The sequence below is a fragment of the Hyperoodon ampullatus genome, assembly GCF_949752795.1.
Source record: "Hyperoodon ampullatus genome assembly, chromosome: 18".
In the NCBI taxonomy this organism is placed as follows: domain Eukaryota; kingdom Metazoa; phylum Chordata; class Mammalia; order Artiodactyla; family Ziphiidae; genus Hyperoodon; species Hyperoodon ampullatus.
In genome coordinates, this window is record NC_136931.1 from 25,517,075 (window position 1) to 25,538,954 (window position 21,880).

The 21,880-nt window shown below is 38.9% G+C and overlaps 1 long non-coding RNA gene across 1 annotated transcript in view; it reads right to left on the minus strand.

Annotated features, from left to right (window-relative positions):
- Positions 1-6,940: 6,940 nt before the first annotated feature.
- The window catches only part of LOC307066431, a 420,904-nt gene continuing 405,964 nt past the window's right edge, over positions 6,941-21,880 (minus strand). Inside the window, exons 5-6 of the long non-coding RNA XR_013811376.1 lie at positions 11,503-11,542; positions 6,941-7,072 (exon numbers count right to left, since the gene is read on the minus strand). This is a non-coding gene — a long non-coding RNA (uncharacterized lncRNA). The remainder of the gene's footprint in view (positions 7,073-11,502; positions 11,543-21,880) is intronic.

Sequence of the window (21,880 nt, forward strand, 5' to 3'; positions counted from 1 at the left end):
TACATCTTCATGTTTAGCCTTTTCTGTACATTTTAGTTATCACTTTCACGCACACAAGATATTTTTTTAAATCTACATACTGGCTTATTTAAGTGTTTTGTTTTCCAACTGTGATTTTCCTATAGATTCTTGATTCTTTTCTATTTAGAGAAGACCTTTCAATATTTCTTTTAGGATAGGTTTAATATTGCTGTATTCTTTTACTTTTTGTTTGAGAAATTCTTTCTGTCTCCTTCTATTTTAAATGATAATCTTGCTGGGTGGAATATCCTAGGTTGCAGGTTTTTCCTTTTCAGGACTTTGAATATATTTTGCTACTCCCTTCTGGCCTGCAATGTTTCTGTAGAGAAATCAGCTGATAGCCCTTTGGGGTTTCACTTGTAATTAACTCTTTGCTTTTTGTTTTGTTTTTTGTTTTCTTGCTGCCTTTATGATCCTCTCTTTAACCTTTGCCATTTTAATTATAATATGTCTTGGTGTAGGTCTCTTTGGGTTCATCTTGTTTGGGACCCTCCCTGATTCCCATACCTGGCTATCAGTTTCCTTCTTTAGGTTTGGGATGTTTGCAGCCATAATTTCTTCAAATAAATTTTTTTTTTTTTTTTTTTTTGTGGTACGCGGGCCTCTCACTGTTGTGGCCTCTCCCATTGTGGTGCACAGGCTTCAGACGCGCAGGCTCAGCAGCCATGGCTCACAGGCCTAGCCACTCTGCGGCATGTGGGATCTTCCCAGACTGGGGCACGAGCCTGTGTCCCCTGCATCAGCAGGCAGACTCTCAACCACTGCGCCACCAGGGAAGTGCTCAAATACATTTTTGATCCCCTCTTCTCTTTATTCTTCTTCTGGGATCCCTATTATGTGTAGATAGGCTCACTTTATATTATACCATAGGTCTTGTATATTGCTTTCACTTTCTTTCATCTTTCTGTCTGCTGTTCTGATTCAGTGATTTCCATTCTTCTATCTTCCATATCATTTATTCATTCTTCTGTATTATTTAGTTTGCTATTTATTGCCTTTAGGTCAGCTTTCATCTTGGCAAATGAATTTTCTAATTTTAATTGGCTCCTCTTTGTAATTTCTAGTTCCTTGTTACAGTGATCTGCATTTCTATCCATAGTCTTTCTTCATTCCTTCATTATTTTTATTACCTCCTTTTTGAATTTGGGGTCTAGTAGACAGGAGAGGTCTTTCATTGTTTGTACTTTAAGGGGATTTCTGTTCATCTTTTAATTGGGAGTGGTTCCTCTGCTTCTTCATTTTACTTATATTTCTCTGACTCTATGAATTTATGAGAAACTGTTATCTACTGTGGTCTTGAAGGGCTGTTTTATGTGGGAATGTCCCTATGTAGCCTGTGTGAGTCATATTTTTCGTGTGAGGGCTGTTTTTAGTGTGGATCACATTTTTCCTCAGTGTGTGCTGGCTATTATCCCTTTGATAGGGGGTGTGGTTGGTGTTGTGGTGACCAGAGCCTGCACTAGATGTTGAGCAGCACTTCCTCTTTGTTCTGTGGCTGTCACAACCCTGTTGGGGGCAGGGTCTGCTCTCCAGTTTTTGCAGTAGATGCCCCCAGATCTGTTTCTGAGCTGTGGTGTGGTGTAAGCAGGACTGGAGCTCTCCCACTGAGAGAGGAGACACTGACTATTCCTCTGCAGATGCCATCCACCAGTTAGTGCTTCCTGTGGTGTCATCTGTCACCCATTGTGTGGGCTCACAAACTACACTGTTGTTGGCACTGCCCTTTGCCCTGCCTCAGCCATGGGGATGAGGCAATGGGCCTGGGTGTCCCTCAGATGCTGTACTCACAAAGTCACTAGCACAGATACACCAAAGTCAGGCACCGGAACCTGCCATAGTCATGCATATTTGCACACTTGGACGTACCATGGGAGCTATGGAATCAGCCCAGACTCAGGACATGCCTCCTGGTGCATGTACCCACAAAGCCTGCAGCTGCTGACTCTGGACCTGCCCCAGCCACAGGAGCACTAGTAATCTGCTTAGATGTGCCGCAGGCACTGAACTCACAAAGTGGAGTAAATCCACCAAAGTCACAAAGCCACTGAACAGGGCTCAGATTTCAGCCTGGCTTCTGTGGTTGCACAGTCCATGGGGATTTGCTCAGATTTCAGCCCTGCTTCCGTGTATGGGCAACAGCTGGCTCTTGTCTGTAGAGGCAGATTGGCACCCACTGTGAGCATGGGGAAAATGAGGCTGCTGTGGTGGGGCCCCACCTCTTCCATCACACAGGTGTTAACAATGGGGCTTCTATGGTGAACTGGGGCTCTGTCCTATGCACACCCCCAATTGTGGCCTGGGCCATACTCCAGCACCTTCAGGCTGTCTCTGCACAATCAACCCCAGTCCTCTACCCAACTCTGTCCACTGAAGCCTGAGTTTCAGCACCCAGCCCCCCTATACCAGCAGACATGCATCTCAGGCTGGGGAGTACAGAGAGGTGGCTAGGACCATCTATCCTGGTGTCTCTCTGTTCTGCCTGCTGCAAGCTGGCTGCTGCACTCACCTCCAAGCTTCTGAAGCTACCTTTCTGTCCTGGCTGATCTCCCAGCTGATGAAGGCAGTTCCCAGGGTGAGGGAACATTTCCTCTTTCACAGCTACCTCACAGGGGCACAGGTCCCTTACCAATTCCTTTTTTCTTTCTTCCTACCTAGTTACATGTTAATCATCTTTCTTGCAGTTTTGGTTGTATGAGATCTTCTGCCAGTGTTCAGTAGGTATACTGTGAGAATTGTTCCACATGTAGATGTACTTTTTTTTTTTTTTTTTTTTTGCCGTACGTGGGCTTCTCACTGTTGTGGCCTCTCCCGTTGCGGAGCACAGGCTCCGGACGCACAGGCTCAGTGGCCATGGCTCACGGGCCTAGCCGCTCCACGGCACGTGGGATCTTCCCAGACCGGGGCACGAACCCGTGTCCCCTGCATCGGCAGGCGGACTCTCAACCACTGTGCCACCAGGGAAGCCCTGTAGATGTATTTTTGATGTATTCGTGGGAGGAGGTGAACTCCATGACCTTCTGTTCCACCATCTTAATCCACAACATCCAACTCAATGAATTCTGTTGATCTAGATTCATAATGTTTTATGAATAAAATGGTATTAAACTTAGGCTTTTTCCCCTATGTGTCTGAACCACAGTTTCTATTCTTGGTCTTCTCTACTCCTACTCAATTCAGGTCTCTTTCTCTCTCTCCCTCCCTCTCTCTCTCTCTTTTTTTTTCTGAATAACATTCTTAATATATGGCAATTTACCATAGAGTATGGAAGTGAATTATATATGAAAGACCAGAAACAATATATCAGTGGAATATTTTGCACTAAGTGACTGAGGCACTGTGTCTTCCTTGGGCATATAGGAGGGTTGAGCTCCTTGCCTTGTGTTTTATGTCTGAAAATGCTCTTCTAGTATCTTTCATCACACACTATTTTGGCCTCCTGAATGCTACTGTCCACTTCCCCTTCTTCTGGTTTCATTCATTGTAAAGACCTTGCAATTGACCCATCCCAACAAAGACTACAAATACCAAATCAGAAACTAACAACTTGTGTTTCCACATGCAAAAGGACAGAGGAGTACTGGAGTTTCTAAAACATTTTTAGAATTAATATGATCAATTGTTGATGGTAGGAAATCAAGGCACTGCCCAGAAAGTTTTGGATTTATGGTTACTAAACCAAGTCCACCCAGAATATATAGTTTTTATATAACATCCTTACTAAGGACAGAGACAAACCAAAACATAAAAAGGAGAGTCCATGAAAGGTAACAGCTGGTTGTAATCTTCGTGAGGGCTGGGCTATTCCTGTTTCTTACCACAGTATATCTAGTGCCTGGCACAGTTCCTAGCATGGAGGAGAAACTCAATAAATATTTGTTAAAGAGAAAAGCAATAGGGACAGGTCATAGCCACAGACACAATCACAAACTTAAGCCTATGGAGGAGAGAAAAATAGATACACAGGACTTCTCAGGACACAGGCAGCAAAGCTCCAGACTCCTGCTGTCTTGCCCATGATACCTATGGTGTATGTTGTCATGTAGAACACAAATTTTCTAGGAATCCTCTTTTTTAGGATTTTTTTTTTTTTTTTTTACTGAACCACTACCCGATGTACAAGTTAGTCCAAACGGAAGATTCTGTCAGTTCTCCAGGCAAATATTCTTAGGAGTGGTAGCACAAATAAACTTTTCTTCTAACTATCCAGAAGTCATCATCTTATCAGAAAGATCTCACACGTTTCTACTGAGACTTAGTCCCAACCTCCTTTATGTAGTTACTATTTATTACAAACTTCTTATATGACAGGAACAACTCTTAAAATCTTAATATGATAATTAATAGAACCCTCTTAACAAATTGTAATGTGCCTGTTATTACTAGTCTCTCACCTGTAAATTGGAAAAGAGGCTTAGAAAAGTTTAATTGAATATCTTCTATAGGCCACTCATTATTGTAAAGGCTGCTAAAACAAAAATGAATGATACATGGTCTCACCACTCAAGGCTTTTCTATTTTATTGGGGTAGATGGATATATACATAAATATAAATACTATAATTAGGAAAGTGCTGTACTTGCATGTTCATGGCATAGTGATTAACACAAATACTTTTGATTTCACGTTGCTCTGGTCCCACACTTTGTTCTGTCATTAGATATCTGTTTGGGGGAACTTTTAAACTGTTCTCTGCCCTGCTTTCCTCATACAGTTAATTAAGGTGATATTTGTATTTATCTCCAAGAGTTGTCATGAGAAATTAATGTAAATGATGCATGTAAATGGCTAGCCCATATTAATTTCTTAATAATTAAATGATAATTATGATTACTACCAATAAGTTTATTATTGTGAAAATAATGATGAAAATAATAAATTGTCTAAAAACGAATTAGAGCAGCTGTCATGAGGAAGATGCATTTGAGATGACTATTTAAGGATGCGTAGGTTGTCTCAAATTGTAGCAGAAGATACTTAATCCTGACAGTTGGAACAGCATGTGCAATGATTATCAGAGTAAAATTGAATTTCCTATAAAACGTTGACCTTCAAGTCAGAAACATGGACATATCCTCTTCCTGTTGACCACAACAAGACCAGTATCCCTCAGCAGAAGATGAATTATATAGTCTGGATCATTGATCATGCTGAGATTCGTTGTCAGCTTGACTTTTAAGATTTGCCAGGTATTAGAGGAGCTTATTTATAGAAAGCAGATGGCTTTTTGTCATTTAATTCACTGAAATTTACTTAGTATGAGGAAGGGAGAAACCAAGCTGTCTCCATGATAAAAGCTTTCTAAATACATTAACTCATTGAGTGGACTGCAGAGGGACAAATAGAACATTGCTCTTAAAATGAATTAGCCTTCTTTTATGTTTTCAAAGAGATAAGACCAAAGTCCTCAGCAGTGAATGATAACATGAGTAGAAGAAATTTCAGAATTCGCTTTATCAAATGCTGAATTCTCTCTCTTCCATAGTGCCGCCTTCCTTATGAGGTGCCCTCACTGCTTCCCTAGAATAGATCAAGTTCAAAAACCCGTTGCCTGATTTCAAACCCCAGACCCATTCCACTCCAATTCTCAGATCTCTGCCTTGTTTGTCTTTTTATTTTTTGTATACAATCAAAACTCCAATTGGCTGCCCTCTGTTCTGGTATTACAAAGTACCTTTTGCTTTCTTTTGCAGTAACACACATTCTGCATCATTTAAAAAGTGGCCCCTGGTTATTCATCCAACTGTTGTTTTTATTCAAAATTTTACTGTGACATATTTACCAAGATGTGTGTAGTCTCTCTGTCCAGTTGATCTCTGTCTCCTTTCTGCCTTCCCTTCCTCTTTTCCTCCTAACTAACTATCCAAAATCCAGTGAGCACTATTGAAGAGCAACAGGAAGTGTGAACTTTGGAGCCAATAGTTTTTTGTCCTAACTATTGTCCTACAATAGATTTTTGTAGTTTTTATTATAACTAACTTATGAATCTTACAAAAATGTATTTTTCTCTGCAATTATCTAATCTGTAAATAATTCTATATACCTCATGGAACTGTTTTAAGTAATTAAAAAAAGGGTAATACATGCAAACAGTGGCCGGAAATATAGACTTATTACTATTATTACCACTATTAGGTACCCAGGGATACAAAGACAGAAAACCCATGGTATCTTCCCTGAAGGAGCTCACTATGTAGGTTTAGAAGAACTTAGAGTATCATTACTTTAGGATAAAAGATATGTTTGAGTATATAGACAGATAATGAAGAGTGAGATATTCTCTTTTTTTTTTTTTTTTTTTTTTTTGTGCTATGCGGGCCTCTCACTGTTGTAGCCTCTCCATTGCAGAGCACAGGCTCCGGACGCACAGGCTCAGCAGCCATGGCTCACAGGCCCAGCCACTCCATGGCATGTGGGATCTTCCCAGACCGGGGCACGAACCCGTGTCCCCTGCATTGGCAGGTGGACTCTCAACCACTGCGCCACCAGGGAAGCCCTGTTTTAATTATTTTAATAAACAACTTTTGAGCACTTCTGTTTGCAAGGGAAGATGATTGTGTCTTAATCTACATGCACTTGAGATGGCCTGGAGCTGCTTGTTTGGAAACCTGCACTGAACTGAGAGACAGCAAAAAAGATCACATTAATGATCTTTGGCAGGGACACAGGATGAAAGAGTAGAATTGCCTCATGAGTTGGCCTGTGATTAATAACATGAGGAAAATTAAGATGCCTCACAGTTGGTCACCTTCAAAACCTTACAGTACGTCAGCAGAAGAAAGAATAAGTATCTCATAGGATAAGGCAAGACTTCTTGGAGGAAGATCTTGGAAATGCCCAGTCACTTTGTCCCAGCGAAAGTCAATCATGATGGGCAACACTCAATATTTGTCCCAGGGTTCCCCACAAGAATTGGCCAAGATTTTGCCAAGAGTGAATCACATTTAATCTCTCCCTTGTTCAATCCTGCCTCCTTTCTTTTACAGGTTTTGATTTGTAGTATATGTCTTTCACACCAGTCTCCATCTCAGCATCTGCTTCTGGAGAAACCAACCTGTGACAGTGGAATTTAAATATGGGAAGATATGGTCATTCATTTGATACAGAGTAAACGTTTCTAAGTACATTTCTGCATGTGCTGCAAAGATATTTCATACTTATAACAAGCATGGTTGTGGTAGTCTTCATCGCTAAAAGAATGGCAGAGCATACTTCAGGTCATTGTTTTCAAATTCGAAGAGGCCAAGGTCAGTCTAAAATAAGTAGCCTACATATGCTCGTAGGCTTGATGTTAAGGTGGGTCTACTCTTCCCAAAAATCTGTCTTCTGTTGCCTTGCTCCAAAAGGCCCTTTAACAACAATACTGATGATGGATGCACAGCATTGTGAATGTACTAAATGCCACTGAATTATGCCGTTTAAAAATGATTTAAGGTAAACTTTATGTTTATACCGGAATTTAAAAATGCTAATATAGCTGGAAGAACTCAAGCCTTAACATGGAGAAAAAGCCAAAAAGAGAGAATTTGGAAGTTGGTTTAGAATAGAAGTTGGCCACAGCCTTGTTGGGTAGGGGAACTGGGCGTGAAAAAATAGGAAAGAAGAAAGAAGTGTGATGACGGAGTAGTGGTTCTCCACCCGTCCTTCACTCTAGGAATTCTAGATCTTTGGATGAACATAAGAATCACCCTGGAGGATTTGGAGGGGGGAAAAAAGAAAAAAACCTGTCCTCCAGGCTATGTCCCCAAAGCAATTAAATCAGAATCTCTGAGAGTAGCTCCCAGGCATCAGGTTTTTTAGGTGCCCAGGTGATCCATTATGTACTCAAGCTTGAAAAACTATTTTATTTCCATACCATTTACTAGTGAATGCATTTTCATCTTAGTGTGTCTTATTATATATGGTATTCTTTATTGCGAGGTGATGTGAGAGTAACATCAAAATCTTTCATCCCCCAAATTCTGACATTGCTCTCTTGTTCTCCTAACCCTAGAAGGGAGTAGGAAAGGAGAAACCTTCCATGGATGAGAACCACCCTAGTAGGGGAGTGAACATGTTATCACTGTCCAGCTTTGCCAGCAACGACCTATGGCTAAAACCCTGAAATGTATATATCTGCTTCTCTTAACACTTCTCCTATTTTACCAGAAATACTGTGGAGCCCTTAAGCTGTTTTTCTTCCTTTCAGTCTTTATTTGTCCACACCTTTATCTAAATACCAGTCACAAGAATTACTTCAAAATGCTATTCTGTTTGTCATTCTCCTGCTTAAAACTCTTCAGTGGCACCTTTTTAGCCTCTATAATAAGTGGCTACGAGACCTTGGATGAGCTCCACCTGCCCATCTCTGTAGCCTCATCTTTTCATCTTTGAGAACATCTATGTGACTTTCTCCTCCAGTCTCACTGTACCTCTCATTTCTTGTAATACCTCTCCTGTTTCCTCCTGTCCTCTCTTCTTCCTTCTGTATCTCTACATCCCTATCTCTGTCTCTCTCATCTCAAGAACTTGACCTGTGTTACTGCATTTGATTAGAATATTCTTGCCTTTTCCTTGTCTGGTGATCCCCACTCCTCTTTCAGGTCTTGGATTAAACATCCTTCCTCAGGGAAGCCTCCTGACATGCGGTATCATCCACTGCAATAAACTAACAAGGCGGTGGGCATGGTTCAGATATGTTCATAGCAAGGTAAGATATTTTTTTCTTCCTCGCTGGCCCTCGAGTGTTAAGACAGTATAGTAATGTCTATTCTATTCAACACTTTATCACTAGGGCTTAATATTATGTCTGGTGCTTTGAAAAACATGTTTCTTCTTAATGATGGAGTGATTGACTGATCTTAGTTTCTGAAGCAAAATAAGTCAAAAGGAATAGTGATTTCATAGCACCCTAAGTTGTTGTGCCTTTTCTTCCCAGAACAATTTCTCTGCATTCTCAAATTAGATGGCAAAATATCTTGACAGTGCCTGAAGTCTGAGATTAGTCACAAGAGGATTAGATCTTTAACCAACATGATGATAGCCCAGGGGGTAGATGATTATAGCCTAGCATATCACAAGAGGACTTGGGAGAGTGAACACAGACTTGGCATTCCAAGATTTGCTGAAGCAACGGGAATGCCTCCTCGTCAATCTTGATAAAGGTCAGATTATAAGAAATAAGAGTAAGTACCATTTAACCCAGTAGGCAGCACATGTATACCTCTATTTTCTCTAGAGCCTGAGAATATAAATAGTTGAAAGATGATTCAGAGAAATTAACTGATCCAGAATACGGTAATATATCATTGTCTGCCACCAAGTATCAGCATCTCAGCATCTTTACATGACACCCTTTTCCCCTTTATTTGCTCCTGCAGATATAATGAACTGAATCCTCACTTTTCCTAGACTCTTAGATCTACATTTTTAAAGCAATTTTAGCTAGTGCCTAAAGGCCAATAAGCTGAACTATATGGAGAAATCCACCAATTACTTAAAATTACACAACCCTTCAGAGTCTTAAAGAAGTAATAAACTGAGCAAAAGAGGAAGTGAATGTCATCATCCCAAATTCTGCTCCTGAAATCTGTCCAGTCTTTATAGGTTTCCCATAAACATAGTCGTCCACATCTCACTAACCTCCAGGTCAGTGCATGAGTGCACTTTCAGATATCTCAGACGCCTACCCAAAGAAAGATCAAAGACATAGAACCCAAATTCAATTACTATTATTGTAGGTGAAGGTGAGCTCTCTCTGTTGCAGTTGCATTCAGGGGTCAGAAAATTACAACCCACAGGCCACATCTGCAAGCAGCCAGCTTCCATAAGTAAAATTTTATTGTAATATACTCATGGCATTTGTTTATGTATTGTCTACAGCTACATTCAATGCAAAGGCCAAGTTGCAGGGCTGACACAGACACCATAACGCAAAGCCTAAAACCAACTGGCTCTGCAGAAAATGCTTGCTGACCCCTGCATATGTATCAGGTCCTGTTAAATCACCAGTTGGTCCAGAAATGGGGGATTAAGGTCAGGGTGTCTACTTCCTGAGGCCAGTATTGCAGAAGAAATAGTATAGGTAGTAATAAATAGGCAAGAGATCCCCAAATAGCATTGAATTTCCAGGTAGAAGACTTGAAAATGATGGCATCCTCTTCAAAGTTAGTAGTTAAAAAACAATATTTCAATTTGAAGAAGGGAATTTCAGTCAGATTGACTGGATATATTTAATATGGGGCATCAGTGGGAAAAGGCAGAAACTTTTAGAAGCTCATAAAAATGCAGAGCTCACATCTTAGGCCTTTCTGAAATCTCAGTACAGAAAAAGCCATTTATTTTTCATCAAATAATTACTGAGTACCCAGTGGTTTAAAAAAAATATACTAGACCACTGAGTAGTCCAATAAGTGAAACTTAAAACTTGAAAATAGCTGTTTATTTTAAAAGCAAGATAAATGAATAATTTTTTTAAAAAACTGTACACATATCCTCTATAATGAAGTACAATTAATATCATTTAATAGTCATTTAACTTTTAATAGGTTACTTAACCTGTTAGTGACCCAGTATCATCATTTGTAAGATACAGATGATTCATAAGGTTGTAAGAATTAAAGGAGCTATTATATTTAAAAGTCATAAAACACTTTTTGGCATAGAGTAAATATGAATAAACAAAAACAATCTGTTTTGCTTGTGAAGAGATGCACATTCAGATATATTACAATGGTTGTGGTAACCACAATCTCACTAATGTTCACATTCTCAATTATTCAGACTTGTCTCAAGGATGTAATTGGTGGTTGATAAAGGGATAACACTGGTCTTACCTGGTGAAGATTTATTTTATTTTCTTATTCTGTTTGTCTTATGAAAAAAACAAAGATGCCTTTATTTGGCATCTGCTTTTCATTTCTTACTTGTTGGTGGCCTGACCTCTTCTCTATACTTAGTTGTCTTCAGTCAAATTTATTTTCTTCTTCTTTCTCTACGTTTTCTTACTTTCCACAATACCAGAGTTTAGATGTCATACCTTAAAAGTGGGTCTAAATATTGTGACTGCACTTCATAAACTTTAAAGCACTGGTCAGATATTAATTTGTATTACTGCTTTCAGTCAATGAGAAAGTCCCTTGCCTTTTTGTCCCCCATCTAATATCACTTCCTGAGAGAGATGTGTGCTCTTAGAACATTCAGCTTTTCTCAACTTGGTCTTTTGTCTTCTGATTTTATGCCTTTCCAATATTGTGTGTAATTGGAAATCTGACCTTTATATACAGGAATCATTACAGTAGCTAAATAATGGAAAATAATAATACTTTACTTTCCATAGCATCTTATAAATATTAAATCAACTTTCACAGGCATTGTAAAACTGGACTGTGAGCTTGAGGCCAGAGACCATATTTTATTTATTTCTGCAACCTAACAAACAACTTGCTTCCTCATATCTAGCCATTAGCAGGTGCTTAATAATGTTTAAAATGTAAATGTTCTTACCATAAAGGCCCTGTGTGGGATGCTTGTAGAGTGCCATCTCCTGTATACAAATGAAAAATAAACTTATTAAAGCAAAGAGCACACAGAACCAGAATTTAGTTATTATAATTCATTATTAAAGACTCTTTCTACTAAATTAGGGCTTGCAAAGCAAAGAAAAACAAGAGGATGGTTAGGGCTTGCAAAACAAAGAAAAAGAAGAGGATGGTTTCTCATGGACATCCTCATGATGTCACTTTCAATGACAGGGTGTTACAATGAATATTATTGTAAAAGAATGATAAGGCTTTAAAATGGACTGATATAACCAATAGTGACATGAAGAAGTTTCTTGGATTAATAATTTTGATGGGACAAATAAGAAAGTCACACTGGAAAGAATATTGGTTGACTGATCCCTTACTTTAAACACCTATCTTTCCAAAGATTATGACAAGAAGAAGGGTCAAATAAATAATGACATTTCTTCACTTTAATGATAACTTGGAAACTCCACTTCCTGCAGATAGAATTTCAAAAGTTAAACCTCTTTTGGATTATTTTCTACAAAATTTCAGTCGCTCTATATACCCAAATAAGAGCTATCACTTGAGGAGGTAATGATAAAGTGGAGAGGACGACTCAGATTCAAAACCTATAATCCCGGAAAACTTACAAAATATGGGATTTTGGTCAGGACAGTTAGTGAAAGTGAAACTGCATCTATGCAACCTTGAAATTTACATGGGTGAAGGAAAGAAACTGCAAGAAACAATATTATTGGTCCTAATCTTGGTTCATGGCACCGTATTTATGAAGACAATTGTTACAACAGTGTGACCACATCTGAAATATTGTTGAAAAATAAAACCAGAGTGTGTGGGACTATAAGAGAGAATCATGGTATACCAAACCTATTAAAGGAGAAATCTGAAAATCTACAGAGGGGAGAAATGACATTCTTATGGAAGGGAGAAGTGATTCTTCTTATATGGAAAGACAAGAGCCTAGTCTGAATGGTGACAGCTATTCATGATGCCTCCATAGCATCTACAGGAAAGGGAGACCAGAGGACTGGCCATCAGATGACTAAGCCCACTTGTATATTAGAGTATAATAAATATATGAAAGGAGTTGATTGATCCGATCAATATCTGACAAACTTCAATATCCTCTGGAAAACTCAAAAATGGTATAAGAAAGTGGGTTTGTATTTGAGTAATTGTGATTTATTCAATGCATTTGAATAATCTGAGACTGCTATATCAAAATTTTATGGTAACCATAAACTGAAAGTTTACAATAGATACACACACAAAGAATAAGGAATCCAAACACAACAGTAAAGTTAGTCATCAAATCACAAAAGAGGGGAAAACCAAACAAGTCATGGAGATGTAGTATACAGCAATACTGATTATAGTTAGCAATACTGTATTGCATATTTTTTTAAAAAGGGAAGACCTACAAAAACAAGTCCAAAACCATTAACAAAATGGCAATAAGAACATACATATTAATAATTACCTTAAATGTAAATGGATTAAATGCTCCAACCAAAAGACACAGACTGGCTGAATGGATACATAAACAAGACCCGTATATATGCTGTCTACCAGAGACCCACTTCAGATCTAGGGACTCATACAGACTGAAAGTGAGGGGATGGAAAATGGTATTCCATGCAAATGGAAATCAAAAGAAAGCTGGAGTAGCAATTCTCATATCAGACAAAATAGACTTTAAAATAAAGACTATTACAGGAGACAAAGAAGGACACTACATAATGATAAAAGGATCAATCCAAGAAGAAGATATAACAATTGTAAATATATAAGTACCCAACACAGGAGCACCTCAATATATAAGGCAAATACTAACAGCCATAAAGGGAGAAATAATGAGCAGCGTTAACACCCGACTTTCATCAATGGACAGATCATCCAGAGAGAAAATTAATAAGGAAACACAAGCCTTAAATGGCATATTAGACCAGATGGACTTAATTGATATTTATAGAGCATTCCATCCAATAATAGAAGAATACATGTCTTTCTTCTCAAGTGCACACAGAACTTTCCCCGGGATTGAGCACATGCTGGGCCACAAAGTGACCCTTGGTAAATTTAAGAAAATTGAAATCATATCAAGCATCTTTTCTGACCACAACACTATGAGATTAGAAATCAACTACAAGAAAAATACTGCAAAAACACAAACACCTGGAGTATAAACAATATGCTACTAAACAACCAAGAGATCACTGAGGAAATCAAAGAGGAAATCAAAAAAATACCTAGAGACAAATGAAAATGAAAGCATGATGATCCAAAACCTGTGGGACAAAGGAAAAGCAGTTCTAAGAAGTTTATAGCAATACTATCTCAACTCAGGAAACAAGAAAAATCCCAAATAAACAATCTAACTTTACACCTAAAGCAACCAGAGAAAGATGAACAAGCAAAACCCAAAATTAGAAGGAAATAAATCATAAAGATCCGAGTGGAAATAAATGAAACAGAGATGAAGAAAACAATAGAAATGATCAAGGAAACTAAAAGCTGGTTCTTTGAAAAGATAAACAAAATTGATGAACCTTTAGCCAGACTCACCAAGGAAAAACAGGAAGAGGGCTCAAATCAATAAAATTAGAAAAGAAAAAGGAGAAGTTACAATGGACACCACAGAAATACAAAGGATCATAAGAGCCTACTATAAGCAGCTATATGCCAATAAAATGGACAACCTAGAAGAAATGGAAAAATTCTCAGAAAGATACAATTGCCCAAAACTGAACCAGGAAGAAATAGAAAATATGAACAGACCAATCACAAGTACTGAAATTGAAACTGTGATTGAAAAACTCTCATAAAAGTCCAAGACCAGATGGCTTCACAGGTGAATTCTATTAAACATTTAGAGAAGAGTTAACACCTATCCTTTTGAAAAAATTCCAAAACATTGCAGAGGAAGGAACACTCCCAAACTCACTCTATGAGGACACCATCACCCTGATACCAAAACCAGACAAAGATGCCACATACAAAAAAATTACAAGCCAATATCACTGATGAACATAAACACAAAAATTCTCAACAAAATATGAGCAATCCAAATTCAACAGTACATTAAAAGAATCATGCTCCGAGGAGCTTCAAGATGGCGGAAGAGTATGACGTGGAGATCAACTTCCTGCCTACAAATACATCAGAAATACATCTACATGTGGAACAACTTCTACAGAACACCTACTGAACACTGGCAGAAGACCTCAGACCTCCCAAAAGGCAAGAAACTCCCCATGTACCTGGGTAGGGTAAAAGAAAAAACAAAAAACAGAGACAGATGAATAGGGACGGGACCTGCACCAGTGGGAGGGAGCTGTGAAGGAGGAAAGGTTTCCACACACTAGGAAGCCTCTTCGTGGGCGGAGACTGCGGGTAGCGGACGGGGGAAGCTTCAGAGCCGCGGAGGAGAGCGCAGCAACCGGGGTGAGGAGGGCAAAGCAGAGAGATTCCCACACAGAGGATCGGTGCCGACTGGCACTCACCAGCCCAAGAGGCTTGTCTGCTCACCCACCGGGGTGGGCGGGGGCTGGGAGCTGAGGCTCGGGCTTCAGTCAGATCCCAGGGAGAGGACTGGGGTTGGCTGCATGACCACAGCCTGAAGGGGCTATTGGGCCACGGCTACCCAGGAGGGAGTCCGGGAAAAAGTCTGGAGCTGCGGAAGAGGCAAGAGACGTTTTCTTGCCTCTTTGTTTCCTGGTGCGTGAGGAAAGGAGATTAAGAGCGCCGCTTAAAGGAGCTCCAGAGATTGGCATGGCTGAGGCGATCAGTGTGGACCCCAGAGACGAACATGAGATGGTAAGGCTGCTACTGCAGCCACCAGGAAGCTGGTGTGCAAGCACAGGTCACTCTCCACACCTCCCCTCCCGGGAGCCTGTGCAGCCCACCACTGCCAGGGTCCTGTGATCCAGGGACTTCTCCAGGAGAACGCACGGCGCGCCTCAGGCTGGTACAACATCACGCCAGCCTCTGCTGCCTCAGGCTCGCTGTGCATTCCATACCCCTCCCTCCCCCCGGCCTGAGTGAACCAGAGCCCCCGAATCAGCTGCTCCTTTAACCCCGTCCTGTCTGAGAGAAGAACAGACACCCTCAGGTGACCTACACGCAGAGGCGGGTCCAAATCCAAAGCTGAACCCTGGGAGCTGTGCGAACAAAGAAGAGAAAGTGAAATTTCTCCCAGCAGCCTCAGGAGCAGTGGATTAAATCTCCACAATCAACTTCATGTACCTTGCATCTGTGGAATACCTTAATAGACAACGAATCAACCCAAATTGAGGAGGTGAACTTTGGGAGCAACGATATATATATATTATTTCCCTTTTTCTCTTTTTGTGAGTGTGTATGTGTATGCTTCTGTGTGTGATTTTGTTCGTATAGCTTTGCTTTTACCATTTGTCCTAGGGTTCTGTCTTTTTTTTGGATGGTTTTTAGCACTTGTTATCATTGGTGGATTTGTTTTTTTGGTTTGGTTGCTCTCTTCTTTCTTTTTTTGTTTTTTTTTAATTAAAAAACTTTTTAATAATTTAATTTAATTTAATTTAATCTTCTTTCTTTCTTTTTTTCCTCCCTTTCATTCTGAGTCATGTGGATGACAGGCTCTTGGTCCTCCAGGCAGGCATCAGGGATGTGCCTCTGAGGTGGGAGAGCCAAGTTCAGGACACTGGTGCAGAAGAGACTTCCCATCTCCATGTAATATCAAATGGCAAAAATCTCCAAGAGATGTGCATCTCAACGCCAAGACCCAGCTCCACTGAGCAACAAGTAAGCTCCAGTGCTGGACACCATATGCCAACAACTAGCAAGACAGGAACACAACCCTATCCATTAGCAGAGGGGCTGCCTAAAATCATAATAAGGTCAAAGACACCACAAAACACAGCACCAGACGTGGACTTCCGCACCTGAAAGACAAGGTCCAGCCTTATCCACCAGAACACAGGCACTAGTCCCCTTCACCAGGAAGCCTACACAACCCACTGAACCAACCTTAGCCACTGGGGACAGACAACAAAAACAAGGGAAACTAGGATGCTGCCGCCTGCGAAAAGGAAACCCCAAACATAGTAGGTTAAGCAAAATGAGAAGACAGAAAAACTCACAGCACATGAAGGAGCAAAGCAAAAACCCACCAGACCTAACAAATGAAGAGGAAATAGGCAGTCTACCTGAAAAAGAATTCAGAATAATGATAGTAGAGATGATCCAAAATCTTGGAAATAGAATGGAGAAAATACAACAAACGTTTAACAAGGACCTAGAAGAACTAAAGAGCAAACAAACAGTAATAAACAACAAAATAAATTAAAAATTCTCTAGAAGGGATCAATAGCAGAATAACTGAGGTAGAAGAACGGATCAGTGACCTGGAAGATAAAATAGTGGAAATAACTACTGCAGAGCAGAATAAAGAAAAAAGAATGAAAAGAACTGAGGACAGTCTCAGAGACCTCTGAGACAACATTAAACACAGCAACACACGAATTATAGGGGTTCCAGAAGAAGAAGAGAAAAAGAAAGGGACTGAGAAAATATTTGAAGAGATTATAGTTGAAAACTTCCCTAATATGGGAAAGGAAATAGTTAATCAAGTCCAGGAAGCACAGAGAGTCTCATACAGGATAAATCCAAGGAGAAACACGCCAAGACACATATTAATCAAACTTTCAAAAATTAAATACAAAGAAAACATATTAAAAGCAGCAAGGGAAAAACAACAAATAACACACAAGGGAATCCCCATCAGGTTAACAGCTGATCTTTCAGCAGAAACTCTGCAAGCCAGAAGGGAGTGGCAGGACATATTTAAAGTGATGAAGGAGAAAAACCTACAACCAAGATTACTCTACAGAGCAAGGATCTCATTCTGACTTGATGGAGAAATTAAAACCTTTACAGACAAGCAAAAGCGAAGAGAATTCAGCACCACCAAACCAGCTTTACAACAAATGCTAAAGGAACTTCTCTAGGCAGGAAACACAAGAGAAGAAAAAGACCTACAATAACAAACCCAAAACAATTAAGAAAATGGCAAGAGGAACATACATATCGATAATTACCTTAAATGTAAATGGATTAAATGCTCCAACCAAAAGACACAGACTGGCTGAATGGATATATAAACAAGACCTGTATATATGCTGTCTATAAGAGAAATACTTCAGACCTAGGGACACAAACAAATTGAAAGTGAGGGGATGGAAAAAGATATTCTATGCAAATAGAAATGAAAAGAAAGCTGGAGTAGCAATTCTCATATCAGACAAAATAGACTTTAAAACAAAGATTATTACCAGAGACAAAGCAGACACTACATAATGATCAAGGGATCAATCCAAGAAGAAGATATAACAATTGTAAATATTTATGAACCCAACATAGGAGCACCTCAATACATAAGGCAAATACTAACAGCCATAAAAGGGTAAATCGATAGTAGCACAATCATAGTAGGGGACTTTAACACCCCACTTTCATCAATGGACAGATCATCCAAAATGAACATAAATAAGGAAACGCAAGCTTTAAATGATACATTAAACAAGATGGACTTAATTGATATTTATAGGACATTCAATCCAAAAACAACAGAATACACATTCTTCTGAAGTGCTCATGGAACACTCTCCAGGATAGATCATAACTTGGGTCACAAATCAAGCCTTGGTAAATTTAAGAAAATTGAAATCGTATCAAGTATGTTTTCCGACCACAACGTTATGAGACTAGATATCAATTACAGGAAAAAATCTGTAAAAAATACAAACAAATGGAGGCTAAACAATACACTACTTAATAACCAAGTGATCACTGAAGAAATCAAAGAGGAAATCAAAAATACCTAGAAACAAAAGACAATGGAGACACAACGACCCAAAACCTATGGGATGCAGCAAGAGCAGTTCTAAGAGGGAAGTTTATAGCAATACAATCCTACCTTAAGACACAGGAAACATCTCCAATAAACAACCTAACCTTGCACCTAAAGCAGTTAGAGAAAGAAGAACAAAAAAACCCCAAAGTTAGCAGAAGGAAAGACATCATAAAAATCAGGTCAGAAACAAATGAAAAAGAAATGAAGGAAACGATAGCAAAGATCAATAAAACTAAAAGCTGGTTCTTTGAGAAGATAAACAAAATTGGTAAACCATTAGCCAGACTCATCAAGAAAAAAAGGGAGAAACTCAAATCAATAGAATTAGAAATGAAAAAGGAGAAGTACAGTTGACACTGCAGAAATACAAAGGATCGTGAGAGATTACTAAAAGCAACTCTATGCCAATAAAATGGACAAATTCTTAGAAATGCCCAACCTTCTGAGACTGAACGAGGAAGAAAGAGAAAATATGAACAGACCAATCACAAGCACTGAAATTGAAATTGTGATTAAAGATCTTCCAACAAACAAAAGCCCAGGACCAGATGGCTTCACAGGCAAATTCTATCAAACATTTAGAGAAGAGCTAACACCTATCCTTCTCAAACTGTTCCAAAATGTAGCAGAGGGAAGAACAGTCCCAAACTCATTCTACAAGGCCACCATAACCATGATACCAAACCAGACAAAGATGTCACAAAGAAAGAAGTCTACAGGCCAATATCACTGATGAACATAGATGCAAAAATTCTAAACAAAATACTAGCAAACAGAATCCAAAAGCACATTAAAAGCAAGTGGGTTTATCCCAGGAATGCAAGGATTTTTCAATATATGCAAATCAATCAATGTGATACACCATATTAACAAATTGAAGGAGAAAAACCATATGATCATCTCAATAGATGCAGAGAAAGCTTTTGACAAAATTCAACACACATTTATGATAAAAACCCTCCAGAAAGTAGGCACAGAGGGAACTTACCTCAACATAATAAAGGCCATCATGACAAACCCACAGCCAACATCGTCCTCAATGGTGAAAAACTGAAAACATTTCCACTAAGATCAGGAACAAGACAAGGTTGCCCACTCTCAACACTATTATTCAACACGGTTTTGGAAGTTTTAGTCACAGCAATCAGAGAAGAAAAAGGAATAAAAAGAATCCAAATCAGAAAAGAAGTAGTAAAGCTGTCACTCTTTGCAGATGACATGATACTATACATAGAGAATCCTAAAGATGCTACCAGAAAACTACTAGAGCTAATCAATGAATTTGGTAAAGTTGCAGAATACAGAATTAATGCACAGAAATCTCTTGCATTCCTATACACTAATGTGAAAAATCTGAAAGTGAAATTAAGAAAACACTCCCATTTACCATTGCAACAAAAAGAATAAAACATCTAGGAATAAACCTACCTAAGGAGACAAAAGACCTGTATGCAGAAAATTATAAGACACTGATGAAAGAAATTAGAGATGATACAAATAGATGGAGAGATATGGATTGGAAGAATCAACATTGTGAAAATGACTATGCTACCCAAAGCAATCTACAGATTCAATGCAATCCCTATAAAATTTGCACTGGCATTTTCCACAGAACTAGACGAAAAAATTGCACAATTTGTATGGAAACACAAAAGACCCCGAATAGCCAAAACAATCTTGAGAAAGAAAAATGGAGCTGGAGAAATTACGCTCCCTGACTTCAGACTATACTACAAAGCTACAGTAGTCAAGACAGCATGGTACAGGCACAAAACCAGAAATATAGATCAATGGAACAGGATAGAAAGCTGAGATATAAACCCACACACATATGGTCACCTTATCTTTGATAAAGGAGGCAAAAAGATACAATGGAGAAAAGGCAGCCTCTTCAATAAGTGGTGCTGGGAAAACTGGACAGCTACATGTAAAAGAATGAAATTAGAACACTCGCTAACATATACAAAACTAAACTCAAGATGGATTAAAGACCTAAATATAAGGCCAGACACTATCAAACTCTTAGAGGAAAACATAGGCAGAACACTCTATGACATAAATCACAGCAAGATCCTTTTTGACCCACCTCCTAGAGAAATGGAAATAAAAACAAAAATAAACAAATGGGATCTAATGTAACTTAAAAGCTTTTGCACAGCAAAGGAAACCATAAACAAGATGAAAAGACAACACTCAGATGGGAGAAAATATTTGCAAATGAAGCAATTGACAATGAGTAGTCTCCAAAATATATAGGCAGCTCATGCAGCTGAATATCAAAAAACCAAACAACCCAATCCAAAAATGGGCAGAAGACCTAAATAGACATTTCTCCAAAGAAGATATACAGATTTCCAACAAACACATGAAAGAATGCTCAACATCATTAATCATTAGAGAAATGCAAATGAAAAGTACAATGAGATATCATCTCACACCAGTCAGAATGGCCATCATCAAAAAATTTACAAACAATAAAGTCTGGGGAGGGTGTGGAGAAAAGGGAACCCTCTTGCACTGTTGGTGGGAATGTAAATTGATACAGCCACTATAGAGAACAGTATGGAGGTTCCTTAAAAAACTAAAAATAGAACTACCATACGATCCAGCAATCCCACTATTGGGCATATACCCTGAGAAAATTATAATTCAATAAGAGTCATGTACCAAAATGTTCATTGCAGCTCTATTTACCATAGCCAGGACATGGAAGCAACCTAAATGCCCATCAACTGATGAATGGATAAAGAATATGTGGCACATATATACAATGGAATATTTCTCAGCCCTAAAAAAAAGAAAATTGAGTTATTTGTAGTGAGGTTGATTGATCTAGAGACTGTCATACAGAGTGAAGTAAGTCAGAAAGAGAAAATGAAATACCGTGTGCTAACACATATATATGGAATCTAAAAAAAAAAAAAGTTCATGAAGAACCTAGGGGCAAGATGGGAATAAAGGCACAGACCTACTAGAAAATGGACTTAAGGATATGGGGAGGGGGAAGGGTAAGCTGGGATAAAGTGAGAGAGTGGCATGGACATTTATACACTACCAAATGTAAAATAGATAGCTAGTGGGAAGCAGCCGTGTTGCAAAGGGAGATTAGCTTGGTGCTTTGTGACCACCTAGAGGTGTGGGATGCGGGGGGTGGGAGGGAGGGCGATGCAAGAGGGAAAAGATATGGGGACATATGTATATGTATAACTGATTCACTTTGTTATAAAGCAGAAACTAACACTCCATTGTAAAGCAATTATACTCCAATAAAGATGTTAAAAAAAAAGAAAAGAATCATGCTCCATGATCAAATGGGATTTATCCCAGGGATGAAAGGACTTTTCAATATCCCCAAATCAATCAGTGTGATACACCATGTTAAGAAATTGAAGAATAAAAACCATATAATCATCTCAATAGATGCAGAAAAAGCTTTTGACTAAAATTCAACACCAATTTATGA